We start from the raw sequence: 22,559 nt of genomic DNA, 5'->3' as shown, positions 1-22,559 counted from the left end.
GAACCTCACTCCCCCACAGAAGACAGAGTCTACATGTGGAATTTCTGGGTCACGAACAGTCACTAGAACAACTTTGAATCACTGAAGACAGAAAAGATTCTCATGGTATACATGATGCGGTTCATTTCATGGGTTTGTGCTGAAATGCCAGAGAGAACTCATGAGGGCCTAAAATAGAAGTGCTCTTCAATCATTTAGAGAAATGTGCTGGAGTCGGCTCACAAATTGATGTGGTTTTGTTATCGGCATTGTCAATTGATTACACCTTGGGCGATAATGAAATAACTAATTGAATGTGTCCTCTTGTAAACAATTTGTTAAAACATACAAAACACAAACGACCACATTTTGCCTCACTGTCTGTGACTGTGAGTGGCTTTTAATTAATTGTAGACTAAGTGTGGTAACCTTTACAATACAATTACCCATACCTTTTGTTCCAGAAAATAGGGATGCACCGATATTACTGGTTTTCAGTCCGACTACAAGTATTTACATTTCTGTACTTGCGGATACCTAGTACTGATGTGACTATGTTAAAATAATTATTGGAAATAAAAAAGCTTGCGCCTTGACACTCAAAGGAGAATATCTGGTCTACGGGCTAACCCTTTCACTTCAATCAGCAGGTGGCTTACATGAGAACTTGGCTTGGGTCTTGAGGACTTGTAGCATTTATTCAGCGACAAATGACCTGCTCACACACTGCACTGCTACGTTCACAGCTATGATGTTACTGCTGACTTCACACCCATCATCACACACGCGTTTTCTCTCTCTCGACCAAACACTCTAACATTACGCCGGGTTTGCAATACACTGGCCACAACCCTGACAGAGTATACAACACGAAAAAAACCTGCAGCTTAACTAATTGATGCGGTGGAGGAAAATGGCTGCATGTGTCCACGACAATGCACGCAACATCGTGGCTGCTACCTTACCCAGACAGGTGAACTGGAGACTCGGTTGCCGGTTCATACACTGCAGCTGGTGATAAATGATGGACGTAACCTATTTGTGCATTGGTTATGGTTGCAGCTGCGTAGCTTGTTAGGAACTTTAACTACAGCACCACTGCATGCAAGGCACTAATCCTGTTGGTTAATTGTTAATGATTGGTTAACGAAGGTCAGCTATTGGTAAAAAAAAAATACTTTTATCATCATAATTTATCCTAAAATATCTCTCCAATCTGCTGACATTTCTCCGCGTCCACCTACGTGCTCAACTGATGAGAGGTTGCCGTAAAATTGTATCCGAGTAGTTTTACGATTATGAGTACGAGTACATGAGCACAAGTATCGGGGCAATACCTAATTATGGTATTGGTATTGGTTCATCTCTTCTAGAAAATGCTTCAACAAATATCCCAAAGAACAATTGTCAATAATCTAGTTATATTTTGGTGGTTGGTCTGTTTTGGCCAAAGTGAAAGGAAGCTGAACCTCCCGTCTCCAGCTTTCACAACTGAGAGACAGGGTTCAAAGATCATTGTTTCTGAGACTGTGGTTTCTTTGTATTTCATCATGGATATAATGAGTGAAAAGACTCATCACTTAAATTTACATTTAGAGCAGAGCACTTTACCCAGACACAAATGCCCCTAAAGGCCTTTTATAATTAAACTCTTTTATTCTTTTCAGTTTCTCTGTGTCTCTTGTCTTCATGATTTACATCCTTCACGTCTGTAAATATAATCATGGAAAATATGCTCAACGTAAGAGGTTAGTAAGAACACGACACAACATGTTTTCTTCTTACAATAATTATTTATTAAATTTAAAATATCTTTAGCACAGGTTAAAAATTAGACACTTCCATCTACCATGAGCGCCTTGGGATACAACATGGTTCTAACATGGTTGAAAATAAACACTCTTAGAAACCAAACCGATTTCTCCTTACTTTCTCCATCAATGTCTTCATAAAATGCCACATTAGAGTTGCAAGGGCAGAGGCAAATTTGGCATATAGATAATCATCATTGTCACTTGACATAATATTAGAAATGAGAAACAAAAATGGTCAAAGTTTTCAAAATGTCCTCACGTGCAAATCATGATTTGGAGAATTTGTAATGAGTCAAAATTGCTTGTTGTACCAGCTTCTTAGTTTATTAATGGTGTTGCATTCATTTATCAGAAACAAATGTATGCCATTTTAAAATAACGGCACACTTCGGAGCTGGTGATACGTCTTTTTGGTGAGATAACCCAAATGGCAGCCCATTTTCTATTGCTTTTAAGCAACAGTTTTGCCATGTCATTTTATTGGCTGTGTTAGACACTAAGGATATGTTATCAATTATTACGTGTATGCATGTGAACGTGCAGTGGCAATGAAAAAACTACAAAGAGTATGGTCAGACAGCCATTCTTCCCCTCATCTTGTTCTCCAAACCGACTATTCCACAAATCAGTGATTTATGGTCCTTTTTGCCTCAGCCCTACCTTATGAAACATAAAAAAAGATAACAGGTAACATGAGCAGAGCACTGTAGTAAATGGCAGGCCAATGCATTAGTTATCAGTAAGAAAACATTAACAGCAAAGACATATATTTTCCAGTTTTTAAGTTGTTTACAAACCATATTCGTGTTCATGTTTTTCCATGTTTGATTTTTTTTTTCTTTCTTTTTTGTCATTACATGCCATATGAGAAGTCTGGGTTACAAAAGTACCTGAACAAATTGCTTGTATATTAGCATGCATAGCTGTTTGGTATTTACATCCTATTTACAGACTAAGAAGAGAAGGATCTACAATACATTTTCTTTTCATGTGTTTCATTTACATTTCTAAGATGGAGAACAAAACGCAGCCTCATACCAATTTGCAGAGTACACAGGACATGCACATGAAATAGAATGTTTACTTGACTGAACAAAGTGTGTTGTTTTATTCCATATTACTGAAAAAGGAATAGCTCAATTCTGTAACAGGATATGTCTCTGACCAGTGCTACTGCATTGCATAACATAGATCTATTTTTTTTTCCTTTGTCTATACTGCGCACCAGTCTCTGAGCACAGGGGGCTTGGAAAGGTTAATTTACGATGTTAACCGTGCCGTGAAGGGAAAAGCAAATAGGAAAGAGCATGCACAGCACCAGAGAAGGACATTAAGCTGCGGCTACATCTTTCTCTTTCTCGCTCCTTCTATCTGTCCAGTGACAACAGTAGGGCCCCCTGATGTGTACGAAGACACAGGGCTATCACCATCCATCATTGCAGACATACTGAAAGGATCTTTCACCAGTGATAAGGCTGTAAGCAGGATCACACTACTGACACCTCAGTATTTTAATTTATTTTTTGTTCCTAGCGTCGTTCATAGCCACAGGAAAATGCCCATATCAACATAGCACGTTCCAGAAATAAAAACAAACAAACAAAAAATACATCCATTGGACAACTTACTAAACGGGATCAGTAGTTAGTGTAACACAAAGAGGAAGACAGTAAAGGAAATGGCTGTCACCCACAGTATACAGTAGAGCTAACGGAATAAATGACTCCAAAATACAATGCTACATCATGTCCATATGCAGATTTTATGTCCCTTATGTTATGGTAGTGTCAGTGTTATAGAAAGATTGGAAGACATGGATATATTTAGACTGCAACCAGTATTTATAATCCAGCTCATGGGGTGTTACAGTCATTAAAGATATTGCTCATTTAGTGAGAATAACATCAGTATCGCATCCTCAATTCCCCCCACTAGTGCAGGTCCTTTGTCCACCTCCTGCTCGTTTACACTCAACCTCTAATATAGGCAATGAGCAGCACTATACCCTCACCGGGGGTCCATAAACACTTGATTTCACAGAACTGCCTTTGATAAAGGAGGGAGGTGACTGCAAGAGCATGTTAATGTGCTTTCCCATAAAGCTTATCTCTGACTGGGGTCACAGAGGCCAAGTGGCAAGGGGCTGATAGCCATAGCAATAAGACCCTAGAAGCCGTTACTGCGTCTTACGACCCCTCTGACAATAGCAGAGCAGACCAAGGTCTACCTTTGGATAATCAAACCCCTCATCCAGGCCCATGTGGGAAATAATGTGGACATTTAGTATATTACAATTGAAATGAGGGGCTAGCACAAATTAACCTCTGCTAACAGAGGAGGGGCTCACTTTGATAGGATTCATGAATTTGTAATTGTCCACCAGCAGCAGTAATGTCAAAGCATGTAAATACAAAATCATGAGCTTACTCACAGTGTTGGGACTTGGCTACTGTTTCAACAAAGTTTCAACAAAGTCATTCCAGAAAATACATGTATTCCTTCACAGTTCAGAGGCAACAGATTTCTGAAAACATATTTCTAAGGAATGTATTGTTTTTTTTTCTGTTAGTGTGTTGAGCTGCATGATTATCTTTCTTCTATATTTGTCAGGTATATGTGATGATACTGTATAATTTAGTGGACTAAAGACGGGAGCTTTGAAGAACACTTTGATAGCATATGGTTATCCCCTGCTGTCTCACACTCTCTGCTCTGTAGGGGGCCCAGAAGGGATGTATGCGTAACTTTCTGGACTCTGCAAACTTTTCACTTCTCTGAAACTGAAGGATTACACCCTGTTCACAGCAGGGGGAACAGCATGTATCCTAGCATCTCCCCTTGAGCCACTTTAATCTCCATTTTACACCCTAAAGACAAACCCTAATGTCCCCCAAAGGATAACCAGGCTCAGATGGCCGAGTAAATCAAATCAATGCTATTGCCTTTCTTACTTCCCGGTGTACCTGACCCTGACTGAGTGCACGCAGTGTTTTCATGACCACGATAAGCTTGGTACGGCTACCAGGAAGTCCATTCTGTGTTTTCCATGTACACTAGTTTCATGAATAGTGTTTCAAAACAGGCAAATTGGAGTCTAGTTAAAGCTGCCGTTAATTTTCTCTCTTTTCAGGCTCAGGAGCAGGAGACTAAATCAAGCTGTCAGAAACCAGATTGCACAGCTAAACGGTGCACAGGCTGAAATGCCACCTGTCCACAACTTCTGGACGTTTATTATTTTCCTTTTTATTAATTTCTACAGTGGAGACTTGGGTATTTGGAAAAGTCCCTACTACTTATGACTCAAACTCATTTTGTTTGTGTTGTGATGCTCGTACAACCCTTACGTGAAGGTTTGGGCTATTCCACCACAGATAATGGTTGCTAACAGGATGTGTTTTCCTCCATTACCTAATCAGATGCTAAAGTTTTGGTTTACAGCATTTATAAATGGTATTACACTGAGACCAGCCCAGAGCATATACTCCAATTGAGGCATTTTGGTTAATCCGATTCTCTCCAACCCCCTACAAATCTTCTTGGGAGCCAATCTCATCTCAGTCAGGGGCTTGAAGGCTAACTGCTCACCCAGAGCACAGGCTTATGCGCAGGCCAGAATGGGGTGGGAGTAAGGGCTTTAAAGGCTGTATTATTCATCCCTGTCATTATCTATGTGACATAAGGAGGTCTGTTCTATCTTTGCAGCTGTCTGGCTATTAGAACAACCCTCATCCACTCTATCGCTACATCCAAATCCATGCTGCTTTAAATGCTACATTTCAAGTATTTTTACAAGTCGTTTTTAAGTCAAAATACCCAAACAAGTCAGTAATTATGTGAGTAATGTCAGTGTGTACACATTACATGTTGAGCTCATACATGTGAATCATCATCTTGGGTCAGCTTGGTGGTCAGGATTAAAGCAGAGCAGTTGACACGGGGTTGCCTCACTGTAATCCTTTCCCCTTTGACCCCACTCCCTCTACCCCAACCATGTCTGGCTTGAGGTCAATGTTAATCATGACACCCCACCAGACAGACACACACAGGAATAGGAGTGTGTAAGAGAGTGAGGAAAATAGCATGGATGTGTGTGCCCCTGCATTTTTCTTCACTATAGAGTTGGTAATTGTGAGGCCCTGCTGTTTTTTCCCCATTCTGTATTGCAATAGTGCAAATCAGAGTGGTAGCTTATTCGATACCCGCACATGTATCCAGAATCTTAAAGTGAATTAATTTAAGCTGCAGATTGTAATATCCATCTTCTTAACACTGTGAACTTTAGCTTCTGCCTTCTTAGCTGTGTAAGTAACAGAGCTTTAAGCTTGGCGCTTGGATGTCGCTTGCTCAAAAAACGCACATCGGTTGTTGTTGTTATTGCCTCCATTAAAGTTTTTATCTACAGGCCTTCTACTTTTTTATCAAAGTAGCAGATATTTTCAAATGCAGCTATTATTCTTTTGCACTGATGATTCAAGCGGCATAATTTCATATCAATTCAAGCGATACAAGAGACTTTCAAACAGCTCCTTCCACTTTGCAACCCTATTATGCAATATGAAGTGGATATATTTAAGATTTTTGACTATGCTTAAAATGTTGTTCAAAATGTTCAACTTGTTTCATTCTTGTTTCAGTGTCTTGACTGTTACTGTCATCATCAGACTAGTCACCTTTGTACCTATTGTCTGTCTTTCAGGTTGTTTTTCCCCCCAGTGTTCTGCCTCTGTGTTTACTCACTTGGCCCCGATGTGTATCTGCCTCAGTGGTCCATAGACGTACACAGTACACACACAAGCTAGCCAGTGATGACACTAATGGAGTGTTTAGTCAGGAGGACAAAGACTTATTAACCAGTTGAGAGAATAGGCTAGGTGGTAATCAAATAAAGCAGAGATAAGTTGATAAGCTATACATGCAATGGAGTAAGCTACACAGGATTTATCTTGACTGGCATGGAACTTGTATGCTGCTACTCATTGAGATACACAAGCATGGTCCTTTCAACATGGTTAAGTGAAGATAATAACGCATGGGTGTGTAGATGCATATCTATCAACTTTATAGCTGTTATATTTATCACATAATTCAAAATGGCCAACTTCATGCTACAAAATGCTGTCTTTCTGTCCAATCCTTGCTCTTTTGCTCACTCAGACCCTTGTTTACTTAATCCAAAAACAAGATTGTGGAGCTGCTTTATCCTGCTCTCACACTGACCACTGAGACGTATGGACCGCTTTGCTGAAACAGAATATATTTGTCCAGAACAAAAAGGGGGATGGAGGGACTTAAGACAGAAAAGGACAGGGTCGAGGTGTTATAGCAGAGAAAAGACAGAAAGGAACAGGAACCTGGTGTCTTAGAAGGAGGTGGGTGAATGGGGGAAAGAGCAAGAAAAGAATGAGAGGCTGATTAAGCGGGGCCCATACGAGGGAGGTGGAGGAGAGAGAGGCAGCGGACGGGGCCCAATAGGGGGTAAATCTGAGTCAGTAGTGCTCTATATCTTTCGTATCCCTGCCCCCCTCCTCTTTCCCACATATCCATCATGTTAATATACCTACAGCGTGGCCCTCTGGGTAATATATCTTTGACCTGTGATTACGCTAACAGCTTATTGTTTGCACACTGAACAATCCCATTATGTCGAAGATCTGTTTACATACAGTCTTGCTGTTTAGATTAGCATGGTGTGTGTGTGAGAGAAAAAAGAGCAAGGATGTGCCTCTATGCCTTTGTGTGCACTTTCACACATTGTGTCTACGAATATGTACATCTCTGCATGTTTACGTGGCTGTGCTGACCCCGGTCAGGGTCATTGCCAGATAAAAGCACCCATGCTGTCGTGATTATCACCGCAGAACACGCAGTATTTGCATTCAAAAGCAGAGAAAAACAAATCAGCCTGTCACACATTGCCTACAGCTGCGCAGAAATGGAGCTTTGTTTGACTTCTAAGAAAGTGGAAAGCCTTGAGGCTCAGAGAAGATCAGCACTTGCTCAATGTCTTGTTTCCTACCACATGTAACGTCTCATGTTTGAGTGACATCTTCATCCTTCCTGTATTTTAAATCTTCTTTAAATAATCACTGCTAAGTCATAAATCCTAATTTCAAGTTTGTTTACATGTTGACTGTAAATACCCTCATGTGATCCAGTGTGCTCTGACAGAATTTGAATTAAGAATATTTCTTCATATTGGCTGCACAAGGGAGCATACAAATGAAGTGATCTACAGCCCCTGTTTTCTGCTGAAATCACAACTTTTCTTGATATAGGGTGCATTTTTATCAATCTGATTGTTTTTAGTGAAAAAGGAAACACCTGTTATAAAACGTTTTAATCTAATTTCTCCTGATTCATCATGGTCTACCATGAGTTTCTGAGTGTCTGTGAAAGTGTACAGGTGTTGTGGGGAGACATTGAAGAACCATTGGGACAGAAGGGTATACGTATTTAACCACAGGGCTGAACATCTGGTTGAGCTAAGGGCCATGCTCATTAACACAAAGTTAACCTCAGACTGGACGTGAGGTCATGACAGCCCAGAGAGCCGCACGACGGTGTAACAGTGAGAGGTTAAGGGGTGATTGAACTCTCCAAGGTGGCTGCCGGTCAGAAAAGAATATTCTAGATGTGAAAAGACCAGGAGAGTTCTTCAACATAAGCTCAGTACAACCTTACATTTTGGTATATTTTCCTCTCCTTTCCTTTCTCCAGAGCCTTGCTTCCTTTCTCTGCTCTGCTCTCAGACTTCTCTGGCACTGCATAGAATCATTGAGATGTGCAAATCCCTTTGACATAGGATGAATAGACAGTTGCTGGCAGATTGCCCCATGCCACTTTGTGTGCTGCCACTTAATTGGAGCGCCCCAGTTTGCCTTCCCTCCTCTCTTCTCCTACCCACGCTCACTGTGGCCAGGTTCTGTCTGACATCAAAGGCGAGGTTATGTGTCCCTTCAAAGAGTTTAAAACCTATCAGCGCTGCGGTTTGGCTGAAGAGGACCTTTCACAATAGGAGGGCGGTAAAACAATTTCTGTCATGTAACTATACATTTTCTTAAATTAAAGAGGGAGATGTTGAGCCGACGAAGACCTTGCATTGGCTTAGAGAGTCAATCCAGTGACTAGGCCAACCTGCACAACCTCTTCTATGAATATTGGTCACTTTCCATCTACAAGTCAACATGCAAAGTACAGCATCCGAGACTATACATAGTTGAAATACTGTACATATATACAGCAACATATTGGAGTGGCGCTGTGTATAATTGTGCATCTGTATGCATGCGCTTGTATGTGTGAGTATGTTTGTGTCAAAGTGGACCAGTGTTTGTTTTGTATTCCCCCATTGCCATCGGCATCCATTGGTAGAATGGACACTTTCCATGAGGCTCTGAGGACATGCAGTGCAGAAACGGACTGTGGGGATAGTAGAGGGGTCACTGATAAGTCATGGTTCCCTAGATGCACAGCACAAGCTAAGAGGTAGAGGATGCATGATGGTGGAGATGGGGTGTTCAACAACCTGGTATTTTCCCTGTTGTCCATGCAAAGGTTTTCTGTCTTCACCAGCGATGGGGTACCCTATGAAGTTGTACCTTCATTGGCGCGGCATATTATACGTCAGTCCATTTGGTTATCTTCGTAGTCCATAGAAGATGGAGGGTCCTTATGTCTACATTGCAATCAATGAGGTGTTCTTTTGTGTAGGCTCAGGTTCGAAGCACCGTTTCAAACAATGCTAAGAAAAGGTTGGCGCTCTCAGGCTGACAGCAGCTGCACTACAGCAGTTTACAACCCACACATGGGGAGGGAGAGGGCAATTATTGCAATGGAAGAGAATGAATAGGTAGGTATAGGAAAAAAAATTGAAATAATATTATAGAATAGGATATAAAAAAATTATATTTAGCAGCGCCCAGGTAGAATTGTGGGTTTGGTCTTTTCCTCTTCAGTTTGACCGTTTGTTTCCTCATGGAACGGATTGATGATACCAAAGGAACTGCTGCCTTAAAATCCTTGTACGGTAGTCAAATAATAACATTACCTATAGCTAATGCCTTTATGCATCTATTGAAATACACAGGACAATTGTTCAGACACCTGGGACTATATTTACTATAACTATCAGAAGTATGTTAAACTTTTAAAAAGGTTGTCTGAAATATCCATGTATTGAGATTTGTGTTCTACTAGGGGAGTGGTAAATAAACACTATAGTCTGTTCCATGCTGTTGTCTTCATTCATCTCTATTTACATGTACTACTGTGGATAATCAAGAGGAAGACTAGGCCGTTATCTAAAGAGAATAAGAAGAGTAGCAAGTACAATTTTTACAGTCCAAATAACTCCCAAGAGTAGAGAAATTATATTGGAAATGATAATTACATGGTCTCTGAGGAGGTAAGAAGAAAACTGACTTCATATGGAAAATATTGAACCATGAGTACTTTATCCACAATCATGGTGGTTTATGTAGTTGGTGAGAGCGACTTGGTATGTTTTCTATATTAGGAATAAGAATTGGGTTTTATTATGATCTATTTACAGAGGCATGCATCAATGATCTTCCCACCTAAGAGAAAATAGTCCTTCAAATATATCTAACTGACATTGTCAACCATCTCATGAGTAAGAGTCTGTCCTTTTTTTTTCTTTTTGGTGTTTTGTAGAAAAAAGCTGGAAGTAAAATCTCAGGGAGGAAAGGAGGAGCGTAAGAGGCTCTCAAGAATTTCACTGCAGGGATTTCCATGGATCTCAGCAAGTCTTGTCTTGTTTGTTTTTTAGTGAAGTCATTTTTGAATGTTGTGCTTTGTAGGTGTCTTCCTACGATTGGTCAGCCGCTCTGATGTCATCACTGCTCTGTCGTTGGGTTCTGTTCACAGAAAGAGAAATACAGAGGGAAGAGAGGAGGGGTTGGGCAAGAAAAGAAAAGAAAAGTCATTAAAGTGACACAGACAACAATGCTTCTATGCACACACACACACACACACACACACACACACACACACACACACACACATAAAGTGCACCATGACGCAGTGACTAAAGTCCACATTGTGAGCTGGACCCTTGTCTAAACTCGGTTCCCCAGTCAAGAGTTTATGGTGACAAACAGTGAGTCACAGCAACTGTATTTGGGGGTGGGGTAGGCTCTGCTGTCACTTGTGCCGGTGTAAAAACAAAGGCAGAATGACCACCCTGTGAGTGTACATGGCAAGCCCACTTGGCCGAGATTCAGAGTGACAGTGGCGTCAGCATGGGGGGTGACTCTTTAATCAGCTTTAATTAAGGCCAAGGAGAGACGAGTAAGTTCAGTGTGGATGAGTCTACTCCATGTCTACATCTTTCTATTTTATTCTGTCTATTTTATTCACAAAATTACAATTCTTTATTGTTTTTGTGTCATGAAATACACAACATTTGGTGGGACCCCTCAGCAGCTTGTGCACTGCGTAAGGATGATTCATGTAGCCAGAAGGAGCACATTGTGGGTGGGCCATTAGACACAGAGACTATAGTGGAATTCAGCTACTATCTACTAGAGATCCAATTAAATGACCCTACAGTAAAGGTGCCTAGCCTGCACCCATTATAAATCACCATAAACAAAGCAAGTATTGACATCGCATTGCATACTGTTACAGCTCCACTCAGGCCTGTAAAATCTGAAGTTATTATCTCAGTCGTATACACTCAATTCGTCCAAAGAAGGTGTTATTTATTAGCCATAAGATGTTTAATTTTTATATTCACAACATCATTTTATTTTTCCCAAAAGCAAGGATAGAGCTAGAGACAACTTGTGCAATGTGTTGATAAAAGACAAAAATGTAATTGAATTATTATCAGGTTATTTCCAATATTACTTATTTGTGGTGTCATCTCACACACACACACACACACACACACACACACACACACACACACACACATTTGTATCCATACACACTTTCTCAGTGGCCCCTCTAATGTGACATTGTGTGCCTCTCACCACTTTCAGTACAAATCACTGCAAGCTATATGTCCGTGTTGTGTCCACCTTTGCACAGCAGTGAGCCGTGTTCTATGAGCTAATATCCTAACAACTGAGATCACAGCCATTGCCCCGGGGCATGCTACATCCACTCTCAGAAAACACCAACAGTCAAGACTCCAGCCCTTCAAGAATGAATGTGGTCCCAGGGTGTGTGATAACTGAGTATGTGATGGGAATGCAGGGCCATTTGGACCTCCAAAGCCAGGTGTTAGCACTTCAGCTCACTGCCTCATCAATAATTGACAGAGGCAAACCAATCAGAACAATTTGCTCCCCACAGCGAAGTGCTAGAGCCGCCTAACACCGGTGAATCATTAATGAGGCAATTAGCTGAAATGGTTAGACGGTTAGCCCACACTGGCAGCGCTCCTGTGACGCTACTGCGACGGGTCTCCTTATACAGGAGCTGCACATGATGGAGTGATGTACTGGCCAGTAGAAGCTGAGGGGGAGAACGAGTGGAATCACACAACAGCGCATGGAGACAGAGCTGAGCCTCTTTAAGGTTGGAGTGTAACTTGTGTCAGTGATGCCAGCTCTCCATCTGTTGACCACGGATCAGAGAGCCAATAATGGGAACAAACCCAATTGGCCATTACCATGGGAGATTGACCTTTATTGGTTGTTGTTACCGTTGCGCAGACCAACAGAAGCCGTCTCCCGGGTGATTCAAGTGTGGGAGAGCCTTTATGGACATGGATAACATCGACCTCAGTGACATCACTCAAACATTGGGGAAGGAACAACAACAATAACAGCAAAGATGGAGTTTGCCTTTGAAGAGCAGAGATCCTGGTTTGTTGTTTGAAAGGAAAATCAAAGCCCCAAGGGAGCTGCTCACAAAGCCTCATTGATCGGCCATATTGGAACCATTTCATAGTTTATCGATGCTCCTCTGCCTGCTCTCTCAGACCTGGGTCCAGTATATGCTCAATTAAACCAGCAACCTTGATGTCAGGAACAAACCATACAAACACAACACGCTGCATGGATTATTCCCAAACACACACTCCTACCTAAAGTAAATATTTCACACTCCATTGTCCGTTTTGTTTAGCCCAGATGAGATTAAAATGATGTTGTTTACTGTAAAAAAATGAAAAGTATTTCCTTTTTAATATTTCAGCCTCCCAATCATCCTAATGCATTCTCAGTTTCAATATATCTTTGTGATGGAAGGTTGTGAAATGTTCGAATGAGAGTGAAAAAGCAGTTGCAATAGAAAAGGAGGGAGCAAGGCTGAAGGGAAGGGGGGTGCATATTAAACTCTTAAGGTTCATTGCTGAAGTATAACCTTTTAGCAAACAACTATAATATGCTCCAAAAGTCTGCAGGTTTTCATTAACAGAGACTATAGCATTAGTTCTCAATAAAGTATACTGTATGTTATGCTTTCCCTGATAGTATACACAAAAACAGAAATACTTGTTTCGATAGTTTCAATTTCAAAATGTACATTTGTTGTTTATTTATTCCAAGCTGTCACAGGGGCTGTTTCACCTGTCTACACTCAAAAGCTGAGCAATGGTAGTATGCACACTGGCTTTTTAAAGTTGTTCTCAATTTTATAGTGTGAACATACTACATACTTAACATGATTTGAATTAATTTAAGTATGTGATTGAGGCAAAGGTTGATCATGACAACTTTAAACAAAGTGTAGTCTGTTGGTGGAATAAAACCTTCCGGCCTCCATGGCATGATGGCCTGCTATGAAGAGATCACCAAGATCATTTCGGGTTTTTTCTCGTGTGCATAGTTATTTTTAAGGGTTCCCCGTGGTACTTTTTTTTCTACAGATTACATGTAAACCCCTATATGTGCGGAACAGAAACAAAACTTTCTTCATTCACCTATTGTAGCTAATAACCATCAACACTAAGTGTATAATCCGTCCTTAATACGCTGCTGTCAAATTACTTATGATGACATATTCCAATGTGAATGGGAGGTAAAGCAATTTGCAGAAAGAAGAAAATAGCCCCAATGATCTGCTCCATTATTTGCCCCCATTTTTACAGTCTTGGGCTCCATTTCCTAAGAAGTCTGAGAAAACCCCCTCTGGTGTATTGGTAAGTTATGCTTCACAAAGCAATCAGTTTGGGAAATAATTATGTATGGCGATAGCAAGCACTTCACAGCTATAGCACATAGATGGTTGTTATCTAAATTAATTTGATAATCATGAATTCAGATGTGTTTTATCCCAAGAAACATTTTGTCAATTTAAAGTCCAAGTTCAAGTCAACCTGAGATCGCAGATTAGAATAGTCGTGACATTTAACATTTTAACTCATTTTTTGGAGAACAATTCAGGCTGCATTGAGGCTCCTATTCTTAAAGCACCATAGTGAGGATGTTAGATTCATATAGCCACTGTTACAGGTCTTTAGCCTGATTATCCAATCTGTCAAAAAACTATCAAAACATCATTTGAATAAAAACTTGTCAAAAACTAGATTTTGTTATTTTCAGATGACAAAGAAATGGGCATAAAAGATCAATGGAATGTATCCCCCTTTTTTTGAAGAATTTCTTTTATTGTTGATGCAAATGAAAGATAATTTCAAATAATTGATTAGTAGTTAGGTTGACCTGTGTACTTAATATTGACACTTGTGCAGATATTGTAGACAGCTAGTCTCTGTTTAATGAGTGCTATTCACTTTTATAGCCCTCTCAGGATGCCATCCTCAATAGATATTTGCAAACAGGAAATTTGCAGTATGGCTTGAGAGAGTCATAACCCTGGCACCTATGTGTTTTGAGATTAACATGTAATTAAAATAGTAAATCAATATTTATTAAGCAGTAGTACAAAGAAAATGAGAAATGTAATCAGGTTATATAATGAGTCACTGGAAGGAGGATAGGTTCTTCAAAGTGGCATTCTGCAATGCACGCACACACACACACACACACACACACCCACACTGTTCACATTTAAGCACATTCACAAATGCAGGTACAGAAACCTCACCCCTTACAGACCCCTTCCTTTCCAAACCACACTTTTTAAATGTGGAGTCTACACCTTTTCACTTACTCACCACAGCTTTCCCACAGTAATCGTTTTAAGAATTTCATGCTTACAGAAGCTGCGACTGCGGAGTGAAAACACCTGACAGCACGCCCTATCTCGCACATTACTGAGCACAAAGAGAGTAAAACAGGCCGCGCTGTCCATACTTTCCAGCCATCTACTGGAGTATGGAAAAGAGATGTTAAAAGCTTAATTGACCGCTCCTCTTATTGTTTAAAAATTGCTCGACGTATAAATGGCCGAAGAAAACATTGGTTGGCCTCAATTATGCATTGAAAATAAAGTTATGAGCTAGTGGCTGAATTATTGATGCTGGCACCGGGAACAAAAACATGTTGGCAATGTGTCACTGCTTTTTCGCTGATGCTTCATGTTGTATTGATAATTTTCCATCTAAAAAGCCCATGAAGTCTTGATCTGTGAAAGATGGAAAAACACACCACGAGTATTGGAAATCTAATGCAATATTACTGGAAGAAGAAGACGGATAACATAACACAGAGTAACATAATGGGAAAATAAAAGAATAAAGAAATATGTAGCTTCGATACGGTCTGTTGTTTGAACAATATACTGTCCTCGAAATGTATTGTCTCAATTTATAGAATTGAGACAATACACTCTCTAACCACTGCATTCAGTGCCTCATAGAGGTGGTTCATTAATGCTAATATTTCTCAACGGCATGTCTGTATACTGCGTGTGTGTGTGTGTGTGTGTCTGCGTAGGTGTGTGTCTTTAAAATAGGCCATAAAAGCACTAAGGCTCTTAGTCTTGGGACTGTCCCGTGTGGCTGACGCACTTCCTGCGATGCAAATGCTTGTGCTTCATCTGCCCATAGCCTCTCTCTATCCTATTTATCTCACTGACTTTATCTCAGCTATACTCACACACATGCATGCGCACACACATGCGCACACACATCCGAATGTGCAGAGCAAGAAAAGAAACAATAATGTTTTCCACTTTTTCCCCACATAGTTTTTCTTTTCTTTCTTTTTCTAGATCACCATTATTGTTGTTCGGAGTTCACTTATACAGTAAATGTATACATGAATTCACATATTGTTCTGATAGAATGAGGTGAACGTGTCCTCATCTTATAGATTGCACAGATCTGTAGTCTGTGGGGTCAAGTGTGACTCTGCAACACTGCAGTCTTGCTGACTGACTTTCTGTAAGTCATCCCTCTTTTTCCCTTAAAGTACAGCGGGTTGTGGCAGAAACTCTCATCAAACACATTCCTACTCTGTGCAAGCCCAGAATGATCACCAATCACTACAGAAATGACTTACTATGATGGACTTTAGCGCTCCACACCTGCATGCCTGCTGTGTACATCCCCCATTAATCTTATCTCTGTGGATATTTTGAGGTTAGCTTTTCAGTTCACTGAGGTACATTTGCTGTTCAAGAGACCATTGTTGAGAAGCCGATTACACAATCTGATCCTGTGTTTATAGACATAGCCGCAATGAGAGCGGCACCGCACTCATTTAGTGTTTCACAATCTGCAGCCATTTAGCAGTCACGGCACAGCCAAACACACTGTGAAGTGACAATTGTTGAACAGCTCCAATGAGACTGTTTTTCTCTCTCCGTCCTTTTTTTGGTTTTGTTTAATTCTTTTATTTGAGTGCAAACAGAGCTCATTCTCTACTGACATTGCTTGATGTAGTTCCATACAAATGTGTTACATTTCACACCTATACATACTTCTGCTAGAAAGCACAAACACTTTTTTCTCCTTTTTTTAGTTTCTTTACACAAGTATTCAGCATGATTATGGAGATGAATATACTGTTAAAACACTTACGATTTAAAAAGGACATACAATCAAATTTCTTTGTAAATTATAGGATGTCTTTTTTTTCAAGGGTTCCATTGTATCTCATCTGCCGAAATGGCGATTCCTTTTCATTGTTCTCTAGTTACATTTTGTCCACAGATGCTTCGTATTCATTAGAAAATGATCGCTCTATGCTATGTTTTTTTTATCGTTGTTCTGTGTTTTAATTAGTCTAGTAATTGTTCCATAGATAAAAGTAAAAGCTTAAATGTAAATACCTTTTTAATAAAAACACTTTCTAGAGTTGCATAGTATCTTAAATATAAAAGTGAACAGAAGTTACCTGTTTTACGTTTTATTAATTTGTGCCCCAGCAATTTAAAAGAAAAGAGACAGTTACTAAAGTCCATAGACCTCTACAGCAGACATTTCCAGCAGGCATAAGGGAAATCTTAATGAATCATCTATCAACGTTTGGACACAGAAAGGTTCAGAGGTGTTGACAAAGATGGTAAGATTAGAAGAAAACGAAGGGAAACTGAGCTGAAAACCAGTGCCTGCGATATTTCTCACGAAGCCTTATGACTGGCCTCGGCCTGCGGCCGAGTCTAGGCCACTCACAATCAAACATGTAGAATATCTCCTTGCATGATTCACTGTGCAGCGCTCACACATGGTTGATGCAGCGCTACAGGGAAGAGGATGTTGTAGTAGATGTTTGAGTCAAACAACCACAGGTCACAGCCTCAGTTTTACATGCCCGTACCTCTCCAGCCTACTCATGTGTGCCTTTGGATGTGCAGCGCAGGATGAGAAAAAAAAGCATGTGGATATATTTTCTGCTCTGTGTCAGTTTTGTGACTCCCGTGACTCAACTCCTGTCATGCTTTGGTCTTTCATCTCCGTAACGGTGACTGCTGAGATGCTCTTACTATATTTCCGATAAATGACAGATTTTATGTTGAACTGGCAGTCAGAGGCCACCGTTAACCTTTCCACACCTCCGCAATAGTGTGTTTTTCACCTCATTTGTGAGGTGTGAGATGTCTAGATGTGTAGTAGAGAGCCGCCCACTCTCTTCCGTTTCAGGGTCCCATAATGTTAGCCTGTGGAGGAGTCGCTGAGGAGATCAATATCTATCAGACTGTGAAAATAAATACATTTATCACACCATGATACTTGCTACACCATGCCACCACAGCATGCTCAAACTCTCCTCTACTCTTCCTGTAAAACAATAAAAAAAGGTCACATAACACAAGGATTGTCAGTCGTGTCAAGAAAGAAGATGACAGACTTATGGCTTTCTCCGCCTCAAAACGAACGAATACTTTTGAGTGTGTGCTTCGTCTTTTGCAAGTGTTTTAAAATCTCATCTGAGTAAAATGTTCCTTCTGTCCTCCCTCTGCTGCAGATAAAGAACAGGCGTTTGAGTAATTATGGTGCATTATCGGCAAGGAACGTTTCATTACTACATTTTAAGCTGTGTAGTGAGCGGTGACAAACGAACGACCATTTTAATTTCTATCAGGAGGAAAAACACATGGCTGGAGCCAATGAAGTCGGCTCTCTCATTCTGCCACTGCCTGGGACCATCTGGACCAAATAAAGTTTTTCCCTTTGAATCAACAGCTGTTGGAAATTACACGGGAACACTCATTCTCTACATATCGGTCTTTTGCATTCAGTTTAAAACCAACCATGTTTGTTTTACTGTTCTTTAGTTTGATGCCAGATTTGATCAGTGCTCACAGAACAAAACAATATAAAACATGACTCCCTAAATGCACCTGTTTTGCCTCGTTTTTTTTTCTCTCTCTGCATGTCTTTCTTTCTGTATCTTTCTCCCTCTAACCCTTGTGATCGAAGGGTGGAACATCTCAGTGAATCTGTCAGTGGCTGACAGTTTTACAACACATGCACTACACTGATGGGTACCATCACTCACGTAACGATTGCCCTCCGCACTGAAATCAAAAGACAAGACAGAGTGAGAGGGTTGTAGAGGATTGAAGAAGAGGAAGTAAAGGCAGTTGAGTAAAAATAACACTGAAAGGAAAAAACAACCAAGTCTTTTTTTTTATAGATTTTCGTAAGGTTTTGAACTCAGAGGTAGATTTTCCCCTCTGTGCTGCAGAGGTGGAATCACCGTGGTTTTCTTTTTCCACTGGCCAGAGAAGAATTTGTTCCACTCTGCTGGCAGACGTGATTTTAGCACTTCATTTTGTCATCATTATAAGGTCAAGGAAAGTTTTTTTTTTTTTTTGAAACCCCAAATAATCGAATATGTGGTTAAAGCAGGATTTTCTTTGTTAAAAATCACATGCGTTTGTAACAGAAATGTAACGGAAAAAAAATGAACAGAGAAGCTTGACACTGTGGTTACTTGCAGCTCTTTCAGTTGTATGTGCTATCCTCTAAGATGGCACATGTAATCATCCTGTCCACATACACACGTCTTAATAGTTAACTTCAATGGCATTTTTTCCACCTGCTAGTTGACAGCAGTCGGTGACGGGAAACTGTCGGACCTGGCGGCACATGTCCTAGACAGCTGTGTCAGCAAGAAGCCACAAGTATTCACATTTGAGTCTGGAATTTTACTTACATTTTAGCCAGTTTTAGGGTATAAATGACCGGCTGGTTTTAGGAAAATGTAGTTTGAATTGCCAAACTCTTTTTTTTCTTTAATAAAACAATCAACATTTCGAGTGTTTGCACCATGAAGAGACACAACAAAGTTGTGAAACAGTTTGGTAGTTTTGTTTTTCTTTGAACAGGGACACGGGATAGATTTACTTAAAAACAAGTGGTGCATAGAAAGTGAGGGAAAAGAGAGCAACCATCAACCAACAAACTTGCATACAGCTCTTTGACTTAAACACTTTTTAAATTATTTAGATCAGGGGTCTTCAATGTTTTTCAGACCAAGGACCCCCAAACTGATAGAGAGATGGAGCAGGGACCCCCAACTATATATATTGTATAAAATTGTGTTTTATATTGAATGGGCCTAGTGCCATGTATACCTCTTTATTGTGCATTCAATACTAAGCTATTCAAATAATACACAGGTTCATATATTCATGTTTTTATTTTAAACATGTGCAAGGTACAGTGAGTAGGGTGGCCGTGCCACTGCCATTTATAAACATACCTTGTCAGCTGATACCAATGCCAATATCAACATTGTCTGTCAATTGTATGATGATCATGCATACAAGCTATTCAAACTGATGTTTTCATTTTAAACATAAATGTAGAAACGAAAAATGAGTGATGGCCTATTAGTGCCACTGCCATGCATAAACATACCTGTTATATTGCATACAATACTCAACTAACAAAATGGACAGATTCATGTTTAGAGAAAAAAAAAATATTTTTTTTTTTTAATTTTCTAATCAACCAAATATTTCGTGGACCCCCTAGGGGCCGCGGACCCCCTGTTGAAGACCTCTGATTTAGAACATTGTGATTAGTGAAAGTTTTAATTAAATCAGTAACATTTTTAATCACAGCTACTTATAAACTAAATTGTCTGAGATCTGCTTTTAACATTACAGTTTGACACTTGACAGTGGTGTGGATTAATTAAAAGAAGCCATGCTACAAATTGAAATTACAGCCCAAGAAGAACTCTCTTCAGAGACCGAGGGGAGGAAAGTCCTAAACGTTCCCCAGAAAGCAGGAGGCAAAAGCTGCCCAAAGGAGAGAGGCAAACGAGCCAATCTGTTGTCTGTTTACGGGGGAACGGCAGCAGAAGCATCCTGCCACCCTACACCGTCATATGGGAGACAGGCTCCCACACACACACATGCTTAATGACTCGATTTATTCACCCCGTCACTATATCTTCATCTTTGCCTCTCTGTTTTCTCTAATGGTCTTGCCCATATGCACTTCCAGTTTTCCATCCCGATTGGCATATTCAAGTTACAATGTTAGTAACTTCTGTGGAGTGCGGAGGAGCAGGCATGGGGATATAAGACAGAACTGTGGCCTTTGGAAAGTGTGCCCTGTCCCAGTACAAACTCAGGGCAGGGGTCTCTGGTAGTTCCCAGTCATGCGGTGGTGACGGTGAAGTTGTGTTCTGAGCGGCTGTATGACGCGTGTCAGTGACATCTGGGCCAACGTTGCCAGAGCATCGATCAGACTGTAGCACTGGAAGATCTCTCAAAAGCTTTATTCTTAAATCTATCCTGACAGGCGATGACATGATGGAGACGGGGCTGCTGAATTGATTGCGTCCTCTCTCTCCTTTTACTCTGCCGCTCCCACTCCCACTTCCCTCTGCCTCTCTCTTCTCCCTCGCCTCTTTGTCCCATCACTCTCTCCCCTTCCATCTCTTCTCCCCCCTCCATGCCTCCTTCTCTACTCATCGCCTGGATGTGTCGAGCACAAGATGTCAGATTATTTCCCAGCAGACACTGCGCTGTGTGACTGAGGACTGGAGCTGTATTTCACCGGATGACATTTCCTTTGCCTCCCCCCTCTCTCTCCGCAGACAACATCAAATATCGCCAGGCCTTTTTGATCACTTAAAAGGCTTGTATTAGGAGAAGAGCCGGTGCTTAAACAAAAGCAAACAAAGTGTTTCATCTGTCATGTTTGTCAGTGGACCATATGTGCGGCGTAACAGCTTTTCTATCGGAGAGGTGGTAAACCACACGATATCACACGTTGTGGGACTCCAAACAACTCAGACTCTCTGATTATTCAGAAGAGTCCATTCTAAAATATTTTAATCTATCTAAATATAAAAATGTTATATACAAAAACTCATTTCAAACATGTATTGATGAAACACATAAAATCCCTTCAGCTTTCAGCTTTTTTATGTTCACTAAAGCTGGGCTTCAGTCCATTTCTTGTAATTGTAATTGAATGCAATGAGGGCTTTGGCACGGGTGGGGTCGTCCCAGTATACAGGCCAACCGCTCAGCATATTGTTTCTATGGCACCTGTCCCCCCAGATTAATAACTCTGGGGTCTGCGCTGGCAAAGCATGCATAGATACCAGAAATTACAATACTAATTCAGGACTAGGGATTTATATACCTTCCTCTCCCAGGATTTATGATGAAGTGAGCATGAGAGCAAGAAGGGAGAGAGGGAGAGGAAGAGAGGGAGAGGAAGAGAGACTAATAATGCTGGCAAAAGTGATTAGCTCAATGGGAGGAATTGTGTGTTTGTAGTCCTGCGATTATTATTGTGTTTCTCATCACATAATGAGTTTGAACAATGCAGTTAATGGTATTATTGGCGGGCCACCAGCAACGGGGTGTATATAAGCTTGATAGCACTTTTTCCTCAATAAATCACTCCAGTGCACATGGCAATATTTAAATCTATGTTATTAAAATTGTTGGAACAACACTATCAGATTTATGTTGTGTTATTTTATTATGGATTGATTATCATCATCACAGGCATATCTGATTTGCGTGGAGGCAGCTGGAGCGTGGTTGGTTTAATCCATTTTGATTGCTCTGCAGAGGAATGCCACTGCTTTGCTTGAATGGACAGCCGTGCACCTCTGATGATTGGCTGAGAGAGAAAATAAACCGGAGTGGTTTTCCTTCTTTCTTTTGTTCCCCCATGTTTGTTAGTATTTGTTTCTACCAGTATTTGTAGCTTTTAAATATCTCCATCCTCTTTCCTGGTATCGTCTCAAAAGAAAATGAATCATAATGACAAAAAAACACCAAACTGAAAACATTACATCTTCTATTTGTGCCTCCTCTTTTACTATACTGTCGGTCATTTATCTTGGTAACACTTGGGGACTCTTTATAATCATTATCAGTTTGATGAAAGCATTATGAATCATTTAAAGAAAATCCAAAAGCCTATTTCATTCAGTGGAAGAAGACAAATGATAAAGAGATACA

At 40.5% G+C, this 22,559-nt stretch overlaps 1 protein-coding gene across 1 annotated transcript in view; it reads right to left on the bottom strand.

Moving 5' to 3' along the window:
• Positions 1 to 1,737: 1,737 nt before the first annotated feature.
• mafa (MAF bZIP transcription factor a) overlaps positions 1,738 to 22,559 on the bottom strand; it is a 76,617-nt gene continuing 55,795 nt past the window's right edge. Inside the window, exon 3 of the mRNA XM_031846048.1 lies at positions 1,738 to 10,669. The gene's annotated coding sequence lies outside the window, so the exon portion shown is untranslated. The remainder of the gene's footprint in view (positions 10,670 to 22,559) is intronic.

This window comes from Anarrhichthys ocellatus, unplaced genomic scaffold (assembly GCF_004355925.1).
Source record: "Anarrhichthys ocellatus isolate YVR2014 unplaced genomic scaffold, GSC_Weel_1.0 scaffold6, whole genome shotgun sequence".
Taxonomy (NCBI): domain Eukaryota; kingdom Metazoa; phylum Chordata; class Actinopteri; order Perciformes; family Anarhichadidae; genus Anarrhichthys; species Anarrhichthys ocellatus.
This window is presented reverse-complemented; position numbering and strand designations above follow the sequence as displayed.